This window comes from Euwallacea similis, chromosome 2 (assembly GCF_039881205.1).
Source record: "Euwallacea similis isolate ESF13 chromosome 2, ESF131.1, whole genome shotgun sequence".
Lineage (NCBI taxonomy): Eukaryota > Metazoa > Arthropoda > Insecta > Coleoptera > Curculionidae > Euwallacea > Euwallacea similis.
The window spans coordinates 3,399,058-3,425,413 of record NC_089610.1 but is presented as its reverse complement, the minus strand read 5'-3'; the positions used below and the strand labels follow the sequence as shown (position 1 = coordinate 3,425,413).

Sequence of the window (26,356 nt, the reverse complement as noted above, 5' to 3'; positions counted from 1 at the left end):
GACACCTGAATGGTATCGCAATCAAGTTTCCAAACTAGCCGGAAAATGGCAAAGTCATAGAAAATTTTGGATTATACTTTGAAGAAAATACTCTTTCCGCTTTCAGTTTTCTTAAAAATTTGAAATAAAATTTATGATTTTAAAATTGACGAGAACTTTGGCCCAACCTAATATGACAAAAAGCGAAACAGCAATATTCTGATGGTTAAATCTCTGCAAATGTTTCATCATATAAAAAGAATTATGAATGGAAACGTAAAGATTTTTCGGAAAACATGAAAAAACTCAAAGCCGTGCCTTTGAGCCAGCAGGGCGCTTTCCGCAGCTTAGTAGAGATATCAAGATCGACTTTATTCCGTAGATTTAAAGAGGGTAACGATTTCAAACGTATTTTATCACCTTTCCTGACTGATCAAAATAAGCTTGCTCGTTTAGAATATTGCATTTCTATGGTTAAATCCAATGGATTTTTTTTACTATGTTTATATAAATGAATATGGTTTTACCTCACCCAAGAAAAACATTCCTATTATGTCAGTCTGGTTAAAATTCTATATTAAAGAACCTGTAAAAATAAGCGATTCATAACAAAAAGTGATGTTCCTAGCTACAGTAGTGAAACCTCAATACAATGTCCATAGAAAACAATATTTTGACAGAAAATTGGGAATTTGGTCGTTCGTTTGTACTTAGAATCAAAACGAAATAGTAAAAACCATCCAAAAACCAGTTTCGTATAAAAATGATATAGCAAAATATCGTTTTTTTCTGGACATCTCCGGAAGTATTCGGAATTTTTCCCGGTTCGAAGTAGCATTTTCTTGGACACCCAATTGCGCAAGTTTGCCCCAATTTAAGCGACCTCGTGTCTCTTGTAGTTTCCAAGATCCCAATGATACGCCTCGAATTTGGACTACCCTGTATAGCAATATAATGCCAAGCCTCGTTCGTATAATGACGATCAAGAAATTTTACCTGAAGCAAGGAATGGTTGGAATATTAGAATCAGATCTCAACCACTATATAGCCCAGATTTGAAAGTTTTAGATCTGTTTTTTTAACTCAATTCAATCGCTTCAATGTGAATCATCTCAGAAAAGCACTGAAGAGTTGATTGATTGCGTGCAACTGGCGTTCGATCAATTAGAAAAAGAAATCTGGAAATTGTTTTCCTAATTTTTCAAGGTTGTATGGAGTAAATTATGGCGGTTGGAGGTGGAAATAATAATTATTCAATTCCTCATATGACCAAGCCAAGCTTGGCCGTGAAGGCAAGTTTCCTGTATCGTTACATTGCGCTGATGACGTTTTGGTAAATGCCCAAAGTATTGTCAGTAATGTTATTAATTAGATTAATAAAAAAAGTAACTTCAACTTGTTCATAATTCTTTCAAAATTCTAATTAAAGTTATGTGTTGGGACTTTTATATATGTTTTTTTTCGGGACAAATTTGAATTGGAAATGTATACTTTATTTTGGGACAAAGGGAGTAAAAATATTTGTGCCAATAGATTCTCAATTTTAACAGTAAAATATCCCCGTAGAAAGCAAAGGCGACAAAAAACGCAAACCTTCACAACGATAAGCACAAAAGCTGGCTGAAAATAGTCTAAAAATGGGATACAATTTTCAACGTGTGCCACATACTCATATTAAATCCGAAAAATCCCTTTTCGTAACTCTACTTACTGGGGAATTATTTATGAAAGTTGGCTTGATGTTTTGCAAGCGGGAGTTGAAAAAGTACACAGACTTTAGATTTGCTTACATTAAAGCGTTATTACACTAATATTACAGTAAATGTTCAAGCACCACAACCTTATGGGGGGAAGGCCTCTCAGAGAGCACAAATCATGTTCTGATTTTAATTAGTGAAGTTTAGTAAAGATAATAATGCGAGTCTTAAGCCGAATCGTGTAGATTTACCTTATACATATTTAGCCGAGCTGCAGAAACTTTCAGCTCAGAAACCCTCATAATTTCTCAGTTAAAAGAGTTTGTCCTGGGACAAATTTGACTTTTATGGCACACAAGATTGGATCACCCGTGCAGCAAATACATCTCATTCCTCAAAACTTTAACAGCCAATTTATCTAGCAGATGTCTGAGCAGTTGCTTCAGGCTAAACCAGATATTCATAGTTTTTTGGCGTGATTAATGAATCATATGATAAAGTTTCATTCCACGTAGACTTGAAATGTATTCCCAGTTAATGATGCAGTCCAAAATAATTTATGAGGATTTGTCGTCATGCTCTTCACTTGACAATGCGGCATTACATTTCTCAACCTTTGTTCTTTATAATGCATTTCGAGTAATTTCGAAGTTTGTTTATCATTCTTGGCTGTACGTACCTAGATTAAGCGAATAAAGGGCTTTCGTAGTTCAGCAATGCATTATTGTCTTTGGCAAAAACAGGCAAAGGCTTTTAACCATGTAAAGATAATCACGCCTTAATCGAAAGAGTTTTTAATTGGAGCTGTAGAGAGTTAGTAAAAGATGATCTTGGTGATCCATGAAAATTGATGTTGGGTTGTGAAAGATGACGATTTTCTATATGGTTTAGGCAATACCTCTGGCCCTTTTACAACTGATACACTCACTGGTGTTCAGTAGAAAGTCCCATGTATTATATTTTTACTTTGCTGGATCATATCTGAACAAGCAAATAAAATTAAAAATTCCTACGACACGACGCTGCTTTTTCGAGAAGCTGGTTCGAAATTCAGCTTTCGGATAGAACTTTGGACCACAAAAAACGTGGTTAAATTCACCGGCACAGCTAGAATTTGAAACTTTGTTAATAATCACTTCATAATTCATTAAAACTAAAAAATCTATAGAGTGGGTATGTGGGTGAGTTTATGCTTCTAAAAATAAATCTTAAAGGCATTTTTGTTGATCTTAGAAACACGATAAAAATGAGTATTTTACTCTTATAGGGTACTTTTTTTGCCTTGCAGAAAATCTTTTAACAATACCCGGTTTGGTATTCTAGCAACCGCACAATGTAGAATTCGCCGGGGTGCCTACCCATTAAAAATCTGGGGTTTCTTTTTCCTCCAGCCTGCAACGACCGGGAACTGTCCCTGAGGGATAAATCGTCAGTGTCGAGGGGCTCGGGGATTCGGCTGTCAATTGCTTTTATTTGCATTGTCTCTTTTGAGTGGCTCGCTCCAGGCGCTCCTTTTCCTTAACCATTGCAGAAATGGCATTGTTAAAGCGGTCCCACTTTGTTTCGCATGTCAACATCCCGTTGATTGGAGATGTTGGAATTAGGTTGCTCAAGCATTCTTTTAACATGTATTCTTTTAGCACGTTCTGCAGTATTGACGAATCCGCAGTTCCCGCAATCCTTATTCTGTGGGTGTAGTTCTTAAAGCTACCGTGTTCTCTGAGCACTTGAACTAGATGGTAGTTCAGGTGCCTATGTTTACATCATATCCATGACTCGAGGTCAGGAATCAATCACTTAGTCCACTGGCCTTTGTCCATCAGTCGTGTCCGTCATGTTTGTCATTTTTAGATGGTCATTTTCCTGACCTCTCGCCTATTTGCCTCCGTGACATGAGGGAGGATGCTTAGGTTGGTGCACTCTTCCAGGAGAAGGCCGATCGATGGAGTTTCTGCCAAATCTTGAGTTGCCTCTAGGGATATCACACGGTACGCACAGATAACCCCTATCAAGCCTTTCCTTTGGACATTTAATGGAATCTGGATATACTTTTTAACTGTCACTATTCCTCCCCAGATGAGGGCGGCATAGAGCCTAGCCGATTGAATTACCCTCTAGGGGATCTGTTTCTTTTAGGAAGTCGACGGCATTATTCTCCGAAGCTGGCCCAGCTACTTTGGCACCTTTCCTTGTTGTGTAAAATATATATATTCTCTAAATTCATCTTCCAAATATCGAATAGGGATGTTATACGGTACTAATTTGTATCTTTGCGTTTTACTCTGAATTTTTCTCTTTAATGTTCCTGTGGAATATTTATTTAATTTAGTGTAATTCCCATTATTTAAACAGTGAATGCTATTCTCAGTTAATTTTAATCGAGAATAGTGCGCAATTTTACCACTCTGATAGTCTCTACTGCGACATGCGAGGGGGTGTTTCCAAAGAAACTCAAAGAAAAAATTTACTTCATGAAACATATTTAAATTATTGAAGTTGAGCCCCATATTTTATTCGATCTTTGCAATTCTCCAAATTCCTCCAGTACGCGAAGCTGAGCCACTGAGTTTAATCAGATTCTGCGGTTTAAAACCAGGTTCTGGGAAAGAGTTCTAGTTTATAATGTCTCAAAAAGCAGTGTCACATAACTGTTCGATCAAGTTCAATTTAATTTAATGGAATTATTCTCAAACAGATGTTGAACGTAAGTTGAACATAGAAGTTGGAACTTGAAGTAAATCTGACCTCTCGCTGGTGTCCGGTGAAGAAGAGAACGAAGAGCGATATAAAATGCGACAATTTGACCCCCTAGTAATTTGGAAACTGATTTTGTATTATTAAAGTAACAGTCAGAAGATGTATTATTTCAAGAAATAATATTCGACTATGTCCCTAGATCTTTACGTTTCATCGCGCAAAATCTGCACCGGTGTCCAAATTCTTGGGAAAAAATTCCTCTATCTGCGAGATTTGGATTTTATCATCGATTTATTTAATCTCAACCATTGTTTAAGTAAACATTTCCAAAAAAACACCTATGCTGATTTTACCGAATAAAACTTGAATGGCTCGAGATTATGAGAAACCTTTGTCTAATGACTGTCTGGCCGACCTTCCCATAATGAAGTCACAATGATAAAATAAATCCTTTTAAAATTCATGTATTAATTATTCGGAAAGCACTCTAAATCGTCGATTTTTAGTTTTAGTTTATTATAGTTAGATATGACACTGGTAAATTCTCAATTAAAATTTCATGTTTGTCCACTACTAGCTAAAAGATACCATTATTGGGTGCGTTCTGTGACTGTAAAAAACGTTTTTTCACCACTCTATTAGTAAAAGCAGGTGAATAAGAGGTTAATAATGACCCGCATATTACTCATTAGTTCCCTGGCTACCTGAGTGGCCACATTGTCTTCATCACCCCATTGCTACGGCGTGCATAGTTGCCATGGAAATGTTATGGTTCAAGCGTTGTGGGATTATTTATTTATTTATGTTTACTTCAGGTAAGTTTATGGTAATTTTATAAAATCTAGTCCAATCTCATAGTGGAAAAAATCGTATACACACCGCGGTTGTGAAATACTTATGATTCTCACGTTTTCGAGCCCTCAACGCGGAGCGCTTCGGGATTTAAACTTGACGTTCGAGCCATAATAATACACTTCACAACCTTGACGTATAACATATTATTATTTACAATCATATATGTACGTAATGCTAATATTCCTAACTTCGTTACAGGCAGGGAAATTACCCACCTCCACTTCGTGCCCTCATTTCCCAACATCGTTTCCTGCTCTGATTTCCTGGCCAATTTTAATTAATTTATAGCATTGTTCCTAACATGTTATAATTTGCCTACAAAGTTTATTACTTTTTCTGCTAGCGTCATTTTCCAGAATAATACACTAATAGGGCGGTTTTGAACATTAAATTATTTACCCTTTTAACAAAGAAACTCACGTTTGACTAGATTCATCACGTTTAATCTCAAACTTTAAAGGACTGCATCACAATCTCGTCGGTAAACCGTCAAATCTCTGGACCGTAATGAAACACTTTTCATCTCGGGATGTAATACCTTAATCGTGGTAACTTAAAAATGCACTATTGAAAACCAAGTGTTATATTTCTTGTAGCCTCGCCAGATTGGCATTGGTCGTGTTCTGGTAAGCCTCGGTCTTGCTTTTGTATATTTAGTCTTAATCTTGCATCGTGTGCAACGCTAAGGCCAAGATTTTCAGATTATTATATAGAGTGGAAAGTTTAATTGAAACGAATTCTTTAACTTAATAAATAAAACTTTGTCGCAAAACTCTTGAAACTTGTCAATTTTTATGTACAATGAGGTATGTTACAAAGGTAAATCTTTTTTTGATTGTCTAGAGGGTTGCAGCAAGCTTCAACATTTTTTCAATGCAGGTGCGTTGATTAATTTTTTTATTTTAAAACTTTTTCTATTGCAAATACAATTGTGTTTTTTTTTTGTTACTTTTTATGAGCAATGTGTCGGAAAAAAATAAAGAAATGTTTACTGAAGCCACATTTTGCTCAAAATGTACGGACCTATTTCAACGAAGTGCTTCCGAATGGGTGAATTGGAAAAAGGGGCCCAATTGAGTGGCCAGCAATATCACCCGACTTTACCCCACTAGATTTTTTATGGGAATATCTAAGAAACAAGGTTTACGCTACTAAACCTAACAATATCGCCGAGGTCCAACAAAGAATCGGAGATGAAAATGTTCGGAACGCTTTTTATTATCGATTAGAATATTTTCTGCATTAAAGTAGTTCCAGTAAACATTTTTTTATGATTTTTTTTCCGACAAATTGCTTATAAAAAGTAAGAGTTAATCAACCTGCCTACATTAAAAAAAAGTTAGGGGTTGTTGCGACTCTCCGGATAATTAAAAAAATTAACAAACTTTTTTGTAATGTGCCCCTATTGAAAATAAAAATTGACATGCTTCAGGAATTTGGCGACAAACCTTTATTCATCAAGTTACAGAATTTGTTCCAGTTAAACTTTCCACTCTGTATACACAAAATTCGATTGCTACGCTTTAGGGTGGTCCTCCCTAATTACGATTCGTCGATTATGGAAAAAGCTGCAGTTCGATGTGCCGATGTGCAGATTATCGTGCAGAGCTTTGTGATTAATATTTCGATGAATTTTGTAAATAGTTTACCCCGGATAATTATATGCTCAGTGCTGCATTTTCCGGAATAATGAAATCTCTTGCACTCATTTAAATGTCGCCCAATGAAGATATAATAGAACAATTAAGATTTAATTACTCCGAGAAATACAAAGGCAAAAGAATTTAGTCTTCAATACATCTGGTAATTGAGATAAAAACTAATTAGGGCTTCAAGGCGGGCATTCTTATTTTATCCTCGTAGTTTATTTTCAGCGATGCAAATTGCGCGTTTTGATGGGTCCGCTTATTTTAGGCTTGTCTAGCATGGCTTATTAGGATTTCGATGTGGGTCGATTAACTTCTATCACATAAGAACTCATTCTAAGATTAATATCCCACGATTACTGCAGTAGCAACATTAGCTAAATTTGCACATAATATAGGTAAGCTCCTTTCCTCGTCTCATAAATAATCCGAATCCCATTATCAACACCGACATGCGCTTCTGGTTAACTACTGTTCAATTAGCCACCAGTAATTAAAATAACTAATCACTTTGTCACGTTAGGTTAATTCCAGCCATTTAATAATTTGCCAAAACCCTTTCAGCCTATAATCCTATTTGCTCCGATAATCCCAATTTTAATTAGTGTTTCGGATTAGCAGTAGAAAGATCAGTTCGTAGGTACATTTTTATAGCTCTAATGCATCCAATTCTAGGAAAATAAATGCGAAAACATGCTTTGCTGTAAAAGAACAAATTTGTGTGTGCACTTTAGCATTGTTCCAGTTCAAATACAATAAACGTAAATACAATTAACTTTTTGTTTCAGTTATCAGGGCTGGTGTGAAAAGCATTTGCATTAGCATTGATTATGAATTAATTTGTCCCATGGGGACAATGTTTTCGTTTTCAATATTCATATTCTGATGCATAATTATGCCCAATTGTGGAATACTCGATGCAATATTGATGGGCTGCAAAACATGCCATTGGCTAACAGTGGTTAAATTTCATTATATTCGCACTGCATACTAAAATGTAAAGCATTTTCTCTGTGCTCGATTATTGCATGTTTCCTTTCATTTAATATATGAAGCATTTGTAAGTTACGAGATATTTAATTTTAATTTCAGTTAATTATTCTCGTGTGGTTTAAGCATGTAAGCTCTGGAACTTTCGTCGTGTGTCCAAATAACATCGAAGTTTTAAGGGTCGTTAAGGTCGTTGAAAGGACGGTTAAATTATAAAGGGCAAATGAGCGATTTGAGATGGCTGACACGAAATTATAAAGGAATGTGCCCTGAAAGGAACTAACTCGAAAATACGGGTAAAGTGTTTTTCCTACGAGCGTGCTGTAAAGTGACTTTGCCGCGTTTGCGAACTGGCAGTAGCACTGTTAAAAAAATTGAGGATTTCCGATGACTTCGAAAATTTTTCAAATCTCTCGAAAACGAAAATATGGCAAAAGTCAAGATGGCGTCCGTGAGAAAAAAACAAAGTTGATAATGATTGCAGGAATTCGAAACGTCGGTTTTTAAATGTGACATGGCCACGTTGGAGAAGAAGAAAACTTGCAATGATTTAGGGTTATCAAAGATGCTCATGATTGAGCTCCAGAAACGGACACCTGGTGTACAGGGTGTAACATATAATTATGGAGATATTTCGGGGAGTGATAGTATTCTACAAAATAATAAAAAAATGCTAATAGATATACAGCAAAAACGTACCATTTTCGATATGCAGCATGGCAAAGTTTCACATTTTTTCTTTTTTTTTGTTTTTCTCACGTACTAAATTTTTGAAATTTTGTACGCCTATTTTCTTTAAGAACCTTTACAATAAAATGTCATAATCGTCGGTAACCACATACAGGATGTTATGTTTTTTGAGTCATTCCATTTTATGCTTTGTATCTTTTTTTGGAATATCCTGTGTGAATTCTGATATTAAATTTAAATTCCTTTTTTAATTCTTTAATTTTATGATTCCTTATAGCATTTTCGTATCTTTCACCGTTTTCGTACAATTTGTAAAAATACCTATCGATGCATATTAAGAATGTAAATGAAGTAAGGAAAAAATAGTTATGCGGTTTAGTTCTCAACCATCTAAAGCAACTCGTAACAGTTAATCAAATATCTTAAAATAAAAATAAATTTAAAATAAAATAAAATTATAAACACTGTTGAAAGTGCCCTCCTGTAATGTAAAAAACAATATAAAACTTTGCCACCTTGTATATCGAAAATAGTACGTTTTTGAACATGGGTCTATTAGCATTTTTTAATTATTTTGCAGAGTACTAGCGCCCCCTGAAATATTTCCATGATGATGTGTTACACCCTGTATATCGGGGTTTGTTTAAATTTTTCTTTTTATACAGGATGATTTTGAACATCAAAGCAAAAAATTAAAGAACACATACAGTTTGATATTCTGGTTAAAAAATGTGAAATAAATTTTTTTCCAGTGGGCCTTTGTTTCCGAGTTATCACACTTCAAAGTTTCCGCACGTTATAATGTTTTTTTAATAATAAATAATAATTATCATTGATTATTATTAATAATTAAACAATATAAATAATAAAATAATTATAACAAGTGCTCAAAAATAAAACCATAGTGCCAATACAAGCGTGGCAGCACGAAATAAACGAATCGTATGCTGATTGCATATTTTGTGTATTTTGAACGTTTGTAATTGCATTTATTATTCTTTGCATTAATTGCTCATGAATATCAATATCCATTACATAAATCAATTGTTTTAAATACCCCCATATCAAATAATCCACAGGATTCAAGTCAGGTGATCTCGCAGGTTATAGCTATAGGTTTAAGATGCTCCAAACAAAACTTTGCAATACATTAACACGGGTAGCCATCCGCCTAATACTTGTTTCCGGATTTTCAAGCACACAATCTATCATTTTTTTTCTATTTCGGCATGATGCCGGGCAAAACCGCCAACACCAATACAAAAATTATCAATCCCAAACTTTTACATCCTTTGAAAAGCATCATCTGAAAACACCCGACGAGATGGTTGTCACCTATTCGGGAGTCTTCTATTATATTTTTTACAAGTTTTTAATGCATTGCCATCAGAAAAACGCAAAAATAATATCTGCGCATATTCCTCATTAGAAAACTGCATATTTAACAAAACCAACTACAAAGAAACTCTGAGAAGTTTAGAAACAATTTCCTTTGTCACTCATGGCATTTTATTACTTTTTATTTATAACTTATTTGATGACTTGATATTATTCATTGAAATTATTAAAAATGGTAACATGCAGAACCTTTGAGGTAAAATAACTAAGAAAAAGAGTCTGCCAGCAAAAATTTTATTTTGCATTATTTAACCTGTACACGTCCCTTAATTTTTCTCCTCGAGTTTTGAATCACCCTATATATCTATGTATTTTTTTTTATTTTCGTTAATATGTGGTTGTAAATAAAATAGTAACACTCGCCTTTTATGCCTGTCTGGAACAATAGCTTTTGCTCTCGACATAAAAGAAACATTTTCCACCTAGATGTGTAATCTACTATATCATTTTCGTTATTTGCCAGCGATGTTTCCCTTTCCGCGTTACCAGGGCTTTAGCCCTGATTTTAGTAAAGTTAAAAAAAGTCGATCAAAATATGGCGTCCATTAACTTTGCGCTCTTTCTCTAAAATTCCCTAATTACCACCATGATTGCATTAAAAATCTGAGCTCTTTTGTCGTTCGCTACGTTTAATATTAAAAGTTTTGTTAACTCATTTTTCCTTGCTATTAGCAGTTTGCATAGTATTAAGTTCAATTTGACTTACTCGGTGGCTGTCGAAAGTTAAAAAGCTTTCCAGTAACCAGCCAGTTTGAAGCATAAATCACGTTATTTAATTTCATTAAATTTATCGTTAGTAAAAGACTTTCAAGGGAGAAAATGCCAATTAACCCTTGATTATTTCAAAACAGCCTTTGACTTAGCTATTGTCGAGCATTCTGTCGATAATAGCTCCTTTTTGTCGTCAGTTTTTTAGTCACATTTACTTTCCCTGCGGGTCTTCACATTGCTCAATATTTCTTACCCCTTTAAATTTAGCCCGAGCTTGTCTTGGGATTGCTATAAATTTATTAATCTGTCTATTGAATGTCTGAGAAAGTTTCCCCTTTTGTTTCAATTTAATGTTTCTGCTTCTCTTGTAATAATGGCAATAAGAGTAGTTTTATGTCAGTGCCAAGGTAGAAATATTGTCTTTTGGGAAATCGTATAGCTCTTCGAACTCCGTGATAAAAACGGATATTGATTTATTGTCTGAAGCCGTTTAAGAAAAATCGGAAATTTATTTCGAGAGAGATAGATTAAATTTCGGGGAGCACTGTAGCTCTTATAAATAACTTTTCGCAATGTAAAGGTGTACACAGCAAGCGGTATGTGAAGACTTCTCAGTGAATTAAACGTATTCGTCTGAACTCCACTTCAAAACAATATAAACCAGAGGACAATCAACAAGCTTTATGAGTTGAATCAAAACAGATCCCTCAATTCATCCGTTTCATCCTGGACCCACGCTAAATTTGTTTTGAAACTTCCAAACTTTTAGTCCGGATGAAATAAGCTTTATAGAGACAACGGTGCTTGGTAATTTCTTTAACGATCTTCCGGCCTTGTTTTATACTTTGCCAAATAGAAAGTAAAGAAGGATCAGTTTGATTTAGGTTTTCCTTTTTTTTTTCAATTTCGCCAAACGGGAACTTTCAATGAAATCAAGAGATCCAGACGTTCGGAAATACCAAATAACACACTTGTAGTTTCGTTTTTCACAGGGCGAAAATACTGTAAAGAATATTGGAAAAATACTGACTTTAGTAGTTAAAAGCGGACCGTATTAACTGCAATAACTGAAAAACCAAAAATAATTTTGTAGATTTATTTGAATTGAGAAGACGTTTCCTTAAATAAGCAATTTCCTCCCGTTCAACCAACTCTGCGTCTATTACCGTTCAGGAGGCTGGACATCATTATCTTGGACACCCTGTACAATATGCAGCTTGTGTGATGTATATGTGTTTTCTACAGTGTATCCAAGTTAACATGTTGCCGAATTAACTTTCCATATTTCCCATATGTATAAATATTAAAATTCAAGTAGATATATAGAGTGTCAATTTGAAAATGAACCACCCTTGATATTTCAGCCTTTATAGAAAATATGTAAATATGCAAAAACACATCGATTTTATCGTCAAGGGGGGCATTATTTAATTCGGTCTAATATTAAATTGTAGTATGTAGCCTCTGACAGGGTAGAAACAAGTACTAAAATCTTAAATGGAAAGGGCGGTTGAGTCATTTGAAAAGTCTTTCAATTACGTTCCTAAATGTACCTGTTTTTTTTTAGAGGTATTCGCAAAAATCATATCCAAACCATAAACAAGCTTAGGTATCAACTGTATTGTAGAAAAATTGTTTATTAAGTTTATGAAGTTGTGTCACGTTGAAAATATTTTTATAATGTCAGATTTTTTCCACAAAACATAAATAAAAATGTTAAACATACATTAAAATTGTAATTTTCCATGTATGGATTGTATCATCAACGGCAAATCCTGTATATGGTATAAAAAGGTTTTATAATTTACAAATTTGGATGTTATAAATGTGGCATCAAAAGTGAAATTTAGAACACAGTCACATGGCATAAGCTCTCCGCCGATAATGTGAATTTGTTATCTACTATGTTCGAAAGTTTAAATTTCCAGGTTGCAGGTTCGACCTCTTTTAATAAAAAATTAAGTGTTATAAACAAAATTTAATTTTCATGAGTTCGAATCCTTGTTTTCTTTAATTTGGAAAGGACAATTATTTTCTCATCAAAGTAACATTAAAGTATTAGTCACTTTCTAATGAGACATTGAAATAAGACGTAGCCAGATTTTGTTCAGTGTTTCTTTCCAAGTTTAATTTCATTTTCCGAATTAAATTTCCATATTTGCTTTCTCGTTCGTAAATGATAATAAGTAGAGACTTGGTTGAATGCGAGAAAAATTGCGTATTTAAGCGAGTAATTACCCAGTGCAAACAGATTCATGAAATTATTTTTCGTTTTTCAGCGATTTCTAAAAAACCGAAATTTTCGAATTTCTTTAAAAATGTTTATCCAGTTATGATAAGTATGAGAACTGTTCTATTGTAGGTTTTTAGGTAAAACAGTTATTTGAACCTTATTTTTAACGTTTTCAATTTGCATTACCCTGTAGATGACAATTTGAATCGCCTTGCCTTATTAGAGCTCCTTCATTTTTTAATTATTTAAATCATTGCGCATTTTTCGTAGCAAAGACTTCAGGTATACTAGATATACCCAAGTAGGTATAACCGGACACCCAGTAGTACAGACTTCCAAGCAAATTCCAGTAGCCTTGAGCGTACTGATTGCTACAAATGGACATAATTCTTATCGTGGAAAATTGCCAGAATGGATTTTGTTTGCTTAATCTGCGATGTTTGTTAAAATTGTGCGTTTAATGCGTCATTTTAAGTCAGAAATTGTTTGAAGGTACTTTTTGGAAGTTCGAGATTTCGCATGGCCTTATAGGAAAAGAGTCAAAAATACGAAAAATTAGCCATTCATGCGTTTTATTTATTTTATGTTTATTATTTTATTAAAATCGCAGTAGCAAATTTGGTGTTAAGGATATGTAAAGGAATTTTAGTTTAAACTCCATAATTGCACTAATTCCTTTTCAACATACTTCAAAATTAATAATAAATATTTCAAATTTAATTTGCACCGCTCGTGGTGCCTTATTTCTCATTCCAACTTGCTAATGTAAAACCCTCTAAAACACGTCAATCTTATTATATTGTTTTCTATTGGAAAAATTAATGAAAAAATAAAAAACACTTATTCATTTTAAATAGATTTCAGTGAAATAGTTTTCTAATGCACTTAGTATGCATTAAATTTTCCAATGGAAAGCGCGCTTAATGCCACTTATGCGTGTTTCCCACGAATGTGCAACTAGGCACTCCACCTCTGACATCGTTAATAAGTGGTTTTTTTGCGATTTAGAAATTGATCATCAAATCCTCTTCTGCAATTAAAAATAATTATTGCTGGGTGCTCAATGCTTGGTACCCAAAACAAACATGTGCGCCAAACTGACAGGCCCTTTTAGTCTTGAGCGCAAAACGAGAAATAACCGCTTTCCAAATCAAAAAAGTATTTAACAGTTCGGAAAAAAAGTTTGAAAACCCTCTCTGAACACCCAAATTCAATTTTAACTACCGAAAGTATTCATGTTGGCAAATAGCGAGGGTTATTAATCATTCGTCGATGGCAAAGGTCAGAAACTTTTTCCAACATGATTTGGCATAGAGCTCCGAGCATTGCGTGGATTCTTTAAACAAGGTTTTGTCTGAAATTTATATTTTGATAAATTTTCGTGCAAGCTTATCATAATTATAGAGATTTGCGTATATTTTCCATCAATAAGGAGGTCAAAGCTGTGTCATAATAAATTTCAAGATAAACAGTCATTAATCAAAAAGGCATGAAAGGCTTGGATGTCTTTTAAAGGTAATTTGAAATAGACTAAGTTGTTTACAAACTATTGAGGTCAAAGTTTCTAATCAATCTGTATCACGATTCAACACATCAATATCTTTTCGGTATCGTATGAAACGTTTTTCCTTCGGATATTTCCTATTAACGGTAGTTTTAGAGCTGAGCTGACCATCAGTCAAAGGTCTTCTTAGCTGCGGAAGCGTTTCGGAATTCAGGCAACTGTCCTTTTTTGGCTTTAACTTAAATTTGAAAAATCCTTCATCTGCCAGCTGTCGGTCTTAAAAACTGCTAAAATCCTACAAAGTACAAGGTGGCGGAAAAGCAATCACGCGATTTCTCAAGCCTGCAAAATTCTAAAAAAATATCGGTTAACTGGCGACGAGAGCCCTTTACGGCTATCGCCACGGTTTCTGTTTTTTTTTAAATTGATCTTCTAATTATTAAATTTAATTATTAAAAAACAAAGATAGAAATGCTGAATTACAAAAATAAGAGGAACTTGTTTGCTTTCGTGCCTCTGGCGGGGGCCAGTTGACCGAAGCCTATTTCGTGACTTAATTGCAGATATGTAAATGCCTAAATCAGCAATCAACACCAGCTTTTTTCATTTACAAACAAAGGTAGAGTGTTTGAAAATCGAGCAATTATTTTTGCGCCTCTTTGTGTAATGACTAACTAATGACGAACACACGGTCAACCAATTCAGCGCTGTCCATCGGCCCGCTTTCCTTTATATCAGCCGCCGACTGCAAGATCGGGATATCGGGAAATGATTTTGAGGTTTTGATGGGTTCCAACATATTGTGGGGCACCAATGACGTCATGCATATTGTGCTCTGGAACCATGTCATACGCGTATATTTCGATTGTTTTTGAGATTTCTAAATCATGTTATATCAAGATTTTGCTAAGGTTTTTGAGGTCCAAGTCGTGGTAAAAGGAAAATCGCTACTTAAGATTCATCTTGTATGCCTTCATCTGTCAAGCGGTACTGGTTTTGAATATTTTGACATTTTAATTTATAAGTTTAAATTAATGAAATTTAATTAATTAAAAATTAAAATAATTAAATTTGATTCATTAAAAAAATTAATTTCATTAAATTTGAAATTTTCAATGAAGATTTTACCTACTTCATGCTTTGATTGGTCTTTCAAATCCATAGGGAAGTGAAAACCCCTTTTCTGTAACTCGTCACGTTGAGGAGCTACAGATTCTCAAATCCGAAGAATGTTAAATTTTACTCTCCAGTATTCCGAAAAATGTTGCAGGTAGCTATAGGATATGCTACATAAGAATAAGAATTTCGAAGGATCACCCATAGAACATATTATTATAGGGATACTAATACTGAGACAGCCCCACTATAAAAAGATATAAGTTATGATATCTACAATAACGAACTTCTTTGCGCCACCTTTCATATTTCATCGGGGTTTTTCAGTAGTAGTGGAATGTTTGTTCTCGATTGCAGTTGCGTTAAATGGCAAAATAGTAATAAAATCGGGAAAATAATGTTTAATGGAAAATGTGCTGAAATCTATCCAGTTCCAAAACGCAATGTATTTGACCTCATACCGACACTTATGTTACAAGCATACAGAATCTATGATCAAATAATTGCTGGACAAATCCCTCTCAACTGCCGAACCTATTGGTATTCCATCGAATTCTAATGTTGTTTAAATACGTCGGAAACATCAAACATAAAATACACCCTAATGAATGAATTGTATAAAACATTGTATTGTTGATTCAATTGGTTTACCAGACAGCACACGGTGGTGCACAGCAATTTAATAAACGAGTTTGCATTTTGTTTTGAAATGTTCCTGTTTCAATTGCCGGATTATTGCGGGATATTACAATTATTATTGTTAGCTTTTTCACTGTTTTCTAAAATATGCAGCTTTGTTTTATTTCTGTACTTAATACGTTGTAAATTAATTATTGCATAAACAACGCAGATGGAGTTATGGGACGGTTATTTTTCATATAATTGATATTAATTTTTGTCATTTGCTGTTCTTTGCAATGAAGTCTGTTCATTTAGTTTTCAGTACACCATGGTGGAAGTAAGAAAGAGCCGTGTTTGAGATTGAACAGTATTTTGAATAAAACAAAGCTAGGAAGAAGTTTTAATCAACAGAGGAAATCCGCATACAAACGACATGAGATCATAATCCAGGATTTACCTATTTGCAAAAACGTACTAGCCAGAGAACTAACAAACAAAATAAAAGCCAAACAATCCCCGATTAATGAGATTCATGTTCGGCCTCGTCGAGTAAATACTCGTTTATTCAGGTGAAATTCTCTACAGAGCAACCTGATTAACATCAACAGGCTTTATCTAAAAGTTCTATGAAACGTACCTACCTATTCTTTTAAAACAAGTTCCCAGAACAAAGGTCCGGTTGAATAAAGTTGTTTAAAGAAAGCTAATAATTAAACTTTAATGAATGTTTTTCCATTAGCGATTTAGTGGGACTTAAGCTTTTGCACGTCTTGGGTTTTTTAAGAAGCGGAAGTGCTAACATTATGACCGTAAATGTTTCATTTCTCAAGTAGATTCATTGCAAAATTTTAAAAATTCTTATTTTTTTGTTTATGAACATACTTCCTAAGCCAGTCCCGAACTTTTTGTTAACATTATATAACAGGTAATGTTGAAACCAGAAAAAATGTCTAAGAAACGTTCTATTTTCGGAAAAGAATGCCACAAATTTTTAAAAGTATCTAGGGACAGAGGTGTAGCGGGTTAAACATAATAAAATATACAAAAATATATTATTTTGTAAAAAAATCAATTTTGGAATGTTTTTGTTAGGTTTTTTGTAGGATCTGCCAGCCGCGACATAAATATTTATCAATATGCCATCAAGGTCTTGAACACCAAACTCCCCTTTAGCACATTTGTTAAAAAAAATCACAAACTATTACTTCAACATGTGTATCAAATACGATTGAAATTATCGAGCATCGCTAAAATTCTTTTTTTTGTAACCTGTGTTAGATTATTTCGCAGAATTTGCCAAAAATTTAAAGCGAATTTTTCAAGAAAATTTTAGTTAAATTTTGGAATATTTTGCATGACATATTGAATCATCCTGTATGAGGGCATCCCCTAACCTGAACAATATGTGTTAATCATACAAGAAATTAAGAGTAACCTGCATCAAGAGGTTATTTCTCATAAATTCAGTGCACCATCTCCTCCTCCATAAAAATCAGTAATAATTATTTACGATAAAATTTTGAAAAAGCCCCAACGTAACGAATTTTCGGATAATGATGTTTTTGAGGAGGAATATTCAGTGTCCTTGCTTCAGGACGAAGGTATTCGGAATAATTATATCTCAGCCGAACACAGCTAGAATCCCAAAGTACTGAAAAATTTGTAAAATCGTTTAGGCAAAACTAGATCTTTCCGTTCAAAATGTTAATAACGGCGCTCTCAAAAACCATTTTAATTGAGTGAGAAGGGGAAGTTTTGGTTAGACTGACCGAAAGTTCTCGTCTTTTAAGTCATTTAAGTTTTAAGGAGATAAATCTTATTTTAAGCAAGGCACTTCCAACACGAATTTAAACTGAATGTCTACTGCAGTGTAATTGGTAACTTTTTGTTGGATCTTTTTAACTCCCTCCCAATTTAAATAGACAATTGTATTTAAATTTTATTTAACAAAATTTTACCAACTTGCTTGAAGAAATTCTACTCTCTTTAGGAAGAGACACGTGGTTCATGCACGACGGAGCTCCACCGCATTTCTCTCGGCCGGTGCACGCATACTCAAATGCAGTTTTTCCAAATCATTGAATTGATCGTGAAAGCATTTTTACTTGGACAGCCAGAACTCCTGACTTTAATCCTCTTGACTTTTTCCATTTGGTCTCGAATCAAGGATGTAGTTTATAAAAAGCGTATTGGTTCGAGCAAACAGTTGTAGCAAAGAATACAAATCGGTGCCAATGAAGTCAGGGGCAATCCCATTATGTTATTTCAAACTCGGAGATTTCCCACAAAACGATGTGTAAAGTGTATCAGTGTCAATGGCAGACACTTTGAATAATACTTTTTTTAAATCGTTGGTCGTTTTAGGAAGTGAAAATACACTTGGTTTGTTTCGGTTTTAATAGAACATGGTTCGTAGTAATAGCGCATAATTACGCAAAGAACACAAAGCAATAGTAATATTGACTTCATCCCATTAAAAAAAACTTTAACGCCGCACTTTATTGGGACAATCTATAGTCCCCGTGTATTAACTTGAAAATATTTTTATAGTTTTCGCCTTTAGCCTATATCTAAATTTTTAGATCCAATCAGGCTATTTCATATTTATTTTACATCCTGTATATAGTAATGTACTAAAAGATGGTTGCTGTCCGGCTTTACTGCTAGCCCTTGTTCATGCGAAAAATGTCAATTATTATTCTCATAAGAACATCGAAAAACTCTTATCTGAAAGGTTTTTTCAGGAGCTGCATAGTTTCCGAGATAAGGAGTACACGCTCTCCCAGCGGTCCACCCTGTACATAAAATGGCCTACAGATGACGATTACCCTTGTTGACTGCGAAGTCGCCTTTCATTAACACAATTTGTTAAACGCATCTAATTGCAAATCGATTAGTTTATTAAGCAACCCATGGATGACTTCGTTTCAATGTTACCGAGAAAAGCAATATTTTCCAACATGATAGTAACAAGGCCTTCAATGTGAGGGTGTTTTTATAGTAAGAGCCTAAGTTTATCCGTTACACAGGGAATGCGAAAGAGGGTCCGGAAATGGTCCAAAAATTACGGGAAAACAAGTTCATTTTTGGGTCTTAGACGTCTTAATCCATCTTGCTTTCGGGTGGCATGAATCCTCAAAGTAGGAAAATCTCAACTGAGATTGATGGTTTTAAGGAAAGGACGTCGACTAGAAAAACGATTTATTTTTTTCGCATAAACGGATTAGAATCAAAATTGATCGTTGTATTTTGCGGAAACATACTAAATCCTAACTGGTTTAGGTCATTATCCTGATAAGCTATTAAAACATTCTCCAATTTGCGCTATAAAACCATCGGGGAGGAAATTTACATTTACATTCTACTGCTGAAGACAATATGCAGTCTGGGTCGAACTCTTATGTACCTCGAATATTACTGGCATCGTTTTCAGCGAGAAGGCACAACAAAAGGATAAAGAGTTGCATTCGAATGAAAGTGGGGAACAATATGAGGGGTGGATTAAAACGGAAAATCATATATTGAATTGCCGGATCTATACAAAGACAACAAAGACCTGAAAAGCCCGAGTTAATTAAAAATTGCGCTTAACGAGTTTCACTTGCCATTGTCTGGTTTAGGCCATTTTTAATTAGTTGCCTCGTCACAAATTATTGTAAAAGTTGGGTCAATTTAGTGCGGCACGTTGAAGATCGCAAATGCCCCGTTCGCCCTATTAACAAATTGGGATCTGCAGACTCAACAATTTCTGTTTTCCTTAATTTAACATCCGGATTTGAGAAATAAATGTGTACACGTAATTGCTAAGAATGAATGCATGTAAAGAAATCAACAAGTTGTTCGGGTCTCATTCTGTATGCAGACGCTTGAAAGCTTAATATTTAAAACTTTTCCCCCCGAATTTGTGTACCTTCATTACACTGTCTCGTTATTAATAACGAAAATATTTGCAGAAATTTACATTTTAATGAGCGCTCCCTCTAGGATTCTAATTTTTGTAAAGCATCCAGAAAAGGAACGCGAATTTATGTTTGTAAAGGATACCTACTCCTTTATGAATTCGAGGTTGAATGCGGGCTACTTCTAATTAAAAAGTGATTTCTTTGAATCGCGGCAAATATACTTTAATGATGTTAATTCCTCTGAAGTAGGTTCTGCGACTATAAAAATCAATAAGTTTGTTTTTCATCAGTTCTTTTGACGACTGAAAGATCCTTGTTTTCTGGTGGTGTTAGGAAAATCGAAAATGTGCTAATATTTGTTTAGTCCTTTTTTATTATTTTTTAAAATTATCCCTTGTACAGGGTGTTAGTAAATGAGTGCGAAAGATTTTAATGAGCGATTGCTGAGGTTTAAAAAAAAAAAAAAAGTTCACATAAACCCAGGTCTGAAAACGCTTAGTTTCCAATATACAGAGTGTTAAAGTTCTTATACGGCCGGTTCTATATCGTATTGGCAGTTTCCTAACCATCTGACTTCTGATCTGGTCGCATCCTGCCACTTTCCTGATTTTCAGGTGCTGCAAATTGGATGTGTTTGTCGCGTGATGATTTTTCGTCTTTGGGTCCTCCTAGGGCATCTAACGCGTCTGTCGACTCAAAATTCCTCTAGCTTATGTGAAATAATCTGCAATAATCTTTTTTTTTCTCTATCTTAAAACGGCTAAAGCCCAAAAATAAATTCTCGAGATCTTTAATTTTTTCGCTCACTTCTGAATCGTTCAAAACGGTAATAAGCGTAGTAAGGAATTTTTCTTCTTAAATCTCAATTTATGTCTGCTCGATTAAAACTCAATTTTCGGAGCAGCTGCAATCAGTTAACATCATAAACTTAAAACCAAAGTTTGCTATATTCTGTCTAAATATTAAAGAAATTAGTTATCACGATAGGTCAAACAAAAAATGGGTCAATGCGTCAAAGATAAACATGCATTGCGATTACAGTGGTTCAAAATGTTGCTGAATGGTCAAAATCGAAACTACATTAACACATTCAGCCCTGGGTCCTATTGGGCTTTGGTTGTTCATGGCGCCAGGCATCTATATATGGGATAATATATGGACAAGACAAAATGTGAAGAAATATAGATTGCCACATAAAGATGCAGATGGCTCTATGATGTTATGGATGGCTACATAACTCACGTTCAGAAATAACTGGAAACCATCAGGTGCGGGCAAAGATAGATTTTACTTGGGAGACCTACTGGTTCCTGAATAAATTCTTGACCAAGTACTAATAAAAAAAGCATTTATTAGGGTCCTCTATTTAAAAAAGCTGTATATAAAATGTACACAGAAATTTATTATTAATAAGATATTTTAAAATGTTCAATATATTGGATCACAGGATGGTTTATCAGGCGTGTAGACATTTTTTACTATTTTTTTTTGTATGGCCTATGGCGGTGACTAATTTTTTTAATATTTAGATGAACTGTAGAAATTTGAACCCGGTAGTTGCAGCAACGGAACCCAAAGCAAATGTCACGTTAAGGTTTGTTTACACGAGAAATCAGTTTTGATAGCATTTCTGACAATAACTTGCTCAATTTCTGAAAGCAACTTGAGCACTTTCTGAGAGCAACTCAAACACTTTCTGATATTTATAGAGATTTTTTGGAAATAATCATTTTAGATGAATTTCGAACGAATTCGGATGTTTCAGAATCGTCCCAACATAAGTGTTAATGCCTCGAAAACGGCAAGGGATACAGTTTCGGGATTAACATTAATAGAGATATTTAGCGATGGCGATACCTGAAACTCGATTGTCAGCTCGAAAAGGTGGATGCCGAAAAATTCTACAGCAAATTTGTTTAATTTGGCGCATTAAAGGTTGACTTAAACAAATTGAAACTCGTCCTCGAGAATTGGGACTGTACCACGGCTGTTATATTGAGCCGATGTCGGCTAGAAGTTTGGTTCGGGTTCCAAGTACCGCTTACTATGATAAATATCAATAAAAATCTTTAATATATTTTTTAAATGGAATTTAAATCCGTTGTATCAAATGTTTATAGCGTTACTCTACCTAAACGGGTTTTGTCCATTTTAAGTAATACACTTTTTTCGGTGGAAAAATGTGAAATGACAAACCACTTGGCTTCCGTTCGATAAAAGCGGACTTCAGCTAAAATAATTCGACGGAAAATCGATCCAGATTAGCGAGTATGAACGAAATTTTAATATCGGTTCGCATGCGATGTTGAATTTCAATCGCAAAGTTTGGGAGTAATCCGGCGTTTATTTTTGCTCTTATTCCCAAAACTTGGACCACGGCATGAAAACTTTTTATCCTAAAATATGGCATCCGATGTCGACTCCCATGTAAAAATTTGTAATATGAACGTCCCGATGTTGAAATATGTGAATGCCCTTTTTGTTGATTCGAATTCATGGAAGAATCTCTGCAAGGGTCCTCGTATTCATTGACTGTAGGATGCCATATGGCTTGAGGTTTTGTAGAGACCACTATAGATATTGCATTGGAAATGAAGGAGTGTAATTTTATTAACTCGAGGCAAGTCGAGAAAGTATGTAAATTGGAAGGGAGATAAAAATATTGGGATATGAAAGGTCAGCATTAAAATAGAGGATGACAATCCCCGAAAAGCTATCCCCATCTAGATTTTCACAAGTTTGCGCCTCCAAAAACGTCTCTCTAAAACTCAAATTTCATAGGAAAATAACCCAGATACTGCGAGCCTGCAAACAAAGATTGCCGTCAACACCACTTATTAAACCCTCTGGAACAAAGAAAACTTTGCCCCACCTGCTCCTCTTAATATGTGCTCTGATGTAATCATCGCAAAAAAGTTTAAATTAAATGTGACTCTCAACAATACATATACTTTTAACCATAAGAACTTTCGCTAAAATTCAAAATGAGATTATAATATCAGACATTAAATCCACCTTGCAAAACGAGAAGTTACGGCGTTTTAAATTTCACGCCGGGTTCCTGAGAATGGGTGCACCGGAACCCAGAATTACTACAACAGTTTGAAGTCGAAGTGCCTATGAGCACCCTCTCTGTAACCCAATAGTTGTAGAGGAAATGCGCCACTCAACCAAAGCCCCAACGTACAGGAAAATCCAAATAAAGCATAAAGACCCCTAAGGGGACCAATGTTAAATATCGCACAAAATATCTCAAATTACCCTCAACAAATCCATATCCAAAAAGGAACTACTTATACAGGGTGTCCCGAAATTAAGGCACCATACTTAAACAGCGTAAATTACGTCCAAAAATAACACCAAAACTTTATATAAACATATCGAAAAACGCTTTTTTAACGATCTATGGCTCTTTAAAGACATAACTCTGATGATGGTTATTTTGACATATTTCCAAAACGGTGCAAGATAACTTTATGAAATTTGGTAAGATTTTATACTTTTTAAACCTTAATTGACTGATGCGGTTGAATGGAAAATATTTCGTCAGAGGCGTGCCGCACGGGGGCGTCGGAGTTAAAAAATGCTACATTTTTTTTATGTGCCCGGTTTTTTAGCTGCTGATGCAAAATTATGAAACCACATATGTGTCCAGAAAAAAAAGGTACTCTTGGTTCACATTGATAGAACGCTCCATTTTCGAATAAAATTAATTTGAACATTACATTGCATGACAAATACAAATGATGCTTAAAACGATCATTTTCAACCATATCAAAACTATTAAACAATAATAAAAAAAAACAACAAGAAATTGAAATGACACATTTTTAGAGTAAGTTTTCAAATAAGTTACCGTTCAAAAAAGAAAATCTGTTTCAAATTCTTCGTGCCTCCCAGAGCATAAAAAGACGGTCTAGACTGTATATCCAACAAAACAGTAACTTATTTGAAAACTTACTCTAAAAATGTGTCATTTCAATTTCTTGTTGTTTTTTTTTATTATTGTTTAATAGTTTTGATATGGTTGAAAATGATCGTTTTAAGCATCATTTGTATTTGTCATGCAATGTAATGTTCAAATTAATTTTATTCGAAAATGGAGCGTTCTATCAATATGAACCAAGAGTACATTTTTTTTCTGGATACATATGTGGTTTCATAATTTTGCATCAGCAGCTAAAAAACCGGGCACATAAAAAAAATGTAGCATTTTTTAACTCCGACGCCCCCCGTGCGGCACGCCTCTGACGAAATATTTTCCATTCAACCGCATCAGTCAATTAAGGTTTAAAAAGTATAAAATCTTACCAAATTTCATAAAGTTATCTTGCACCGTTTTGGAAATATGTCAAAATAACCATCATCAGAGTTATGTCTTTAAAGAGCCATAGATCGTTAAAAAAGCGTTTTTCGATATATGTTTATATAAAGTTTTGGTGTTATTTTTGGACGTAATTTACGCTGTTTAAGTATGGTGGCTTAATTTCGGGACACCCTGTATATGAAATTGGTAATTACTTGAGGGGTATCAATTGCTTAGCAGCGGAAAAATCTTCTTGATCCCTTTAAAGCGTATGATGTCGGGACTACATAAATCTCCACAAACCCAGAAACGTCTTTATTTAGTTTATCGCCGCTTTTAAGCCATATTGGGAAATGAAATTCATAACCGAAAATTCCGCAAGACGGATGAACTAAACTGTGATTTTCCGGCACGTAGGAATCCTCCAAGTTGGAAAAATTCAGTTTGCGAATAAGAATTTTATAAATGCCGTCTATAACCGCCTATCTGCAAGGTACCTTGTGATGGTTCCATTCAGCTGTGAAGGGCGAACCTAGAAAAATGATTTTAATAGCGATACCTGTGGTTCGACCATTTATTATAGTGCAATTTGGGGTTGGAACAATAAAGAATTTTTTTTAAGAATTATTTCCTTAGATTGAACGGATTAAAATGGGATTTACACGTAAAAATGCCATTTGCTTATCCCTTTAATATCAATGCGATATGGGAGTTTCTTAATGAAAGTATGATGGCTCTACGGTGAAAATCTTAAACGGAAATCCAAAAGTACGCTTAGGGCCATGTCGCAAGCCGCCCCGTTTCATGAAAAATTATGTTGAACATTTCTTTTTCTCGATTAAAACTGTTGCAAGTGAATTTTCTTTTTTTTTTTGTCCACCTAGTGTGGTGATTCTCCTGTACTGCGTCACCCTGTATAAGCCGCAATGATGTCTTTCTCTTCTGTGGCCCAGATCTGCGAGACAAGAATAATTTGATGAACGACAGAAAGCCACTTTATAATTTTACTTAAGATATTGCAGTCACTGACGGTTGAAAATGCCTGCCACGCCGTCAAAAACTTCCCGTTTTATAAAACTTGCTCAACTGCTAAAGAAGAGCCATACATCAAAAGTATTCACATCCACTTAAGTTATGTTTCGCATCAAAACGCTCCAAAAAGTTGCGGAAAACCGATATTTATTGTCCTTTTCCGACATCATATTATGTATCATAATACATCAGGCACAGGTTTGTATGGTGAAAAACACCTTTCGGCTATGGGACTGATAAAGAACGGTTCTCGGAGTTTTTTATGTTTCGAGGACGTCGATGTAGGTTTGACATGCATTTTTACTACAGCCCGAAAAGGAAAACTAAGGAAGCTCACAAAACTGTTTTAAATAATTTAGTAGAAAGAACGAGGAAGAATCTTAGCAAGTCGAACAATTCAACTAAAACAGTATAAAATTTCCAATTAAATGCATATAAAACGCGATATATTTTTAAAATAACGATATCAAATATATTACCGTCGGATTTGATTGTTGGGAAATATTTGCATTGAAAAATTGTTTTATGCGGAAGTATTCTAAATATTCTCATCTACATTTTCGCTGAAATATCGATTTCCTCTGAACTGCCGATACAGTAATATTGCATTTTCCATAGACATCAAACATTTAGTCTAAAAATGCAACCATTCATTTTATTTCGTCGTATAGGAAAATGCTGACCCCCAATATTTGAAGGATTCCATATCAAATCCACTCTATGAATTTATCCTTAGCTTTCACGAGATGGTGTCGCTTGGAACATGATCACTCAAATCACGTAAAATGCTAGATGGGCCTGTATCAATTATTGTTGAAAATAGAAGAATGACGCATGAGTTTGTATTTTGACTCTTTTCAATATCACTCCATTAAAGCGAATCAATTATTAAAATGCCATGAGGAAATACCCAGTATTGGAGAGTGTTACGAGTTGTCTGTTTCCTGCTACAATTCCAACATTTTCGCTTTTAAATTAA

The 26,356-nt window shown here is 34.5% G+C and overlaps 1 protein-coding gene and 1 long non-coding RNA gene across 2 annotated transcripts in view; one reads left to right on the top strand and one right to left on the bottom strand.

The window, feature by feature from the left end:
• LOC136419218 (uncharacterized) overlaps positions 1 to 26,356 on the bottom strand; it is a 145,683-nt gene that overhangs the window by 110,162 nt on the left and 9,165 nt on the right. The window lies entirely within an intron of this gene.
• LOC136419291 (uncharacterized) lies at positions 7,424 to 7,942 on the top strand. The gene is made up of 2 exons (XR_010753089.1): positions 7,424 to 7,510; positions 7,663 to 7,942. It is a non-coding gene; the product is annotated as an uncharacterized lncRNA (long non-coding RNA).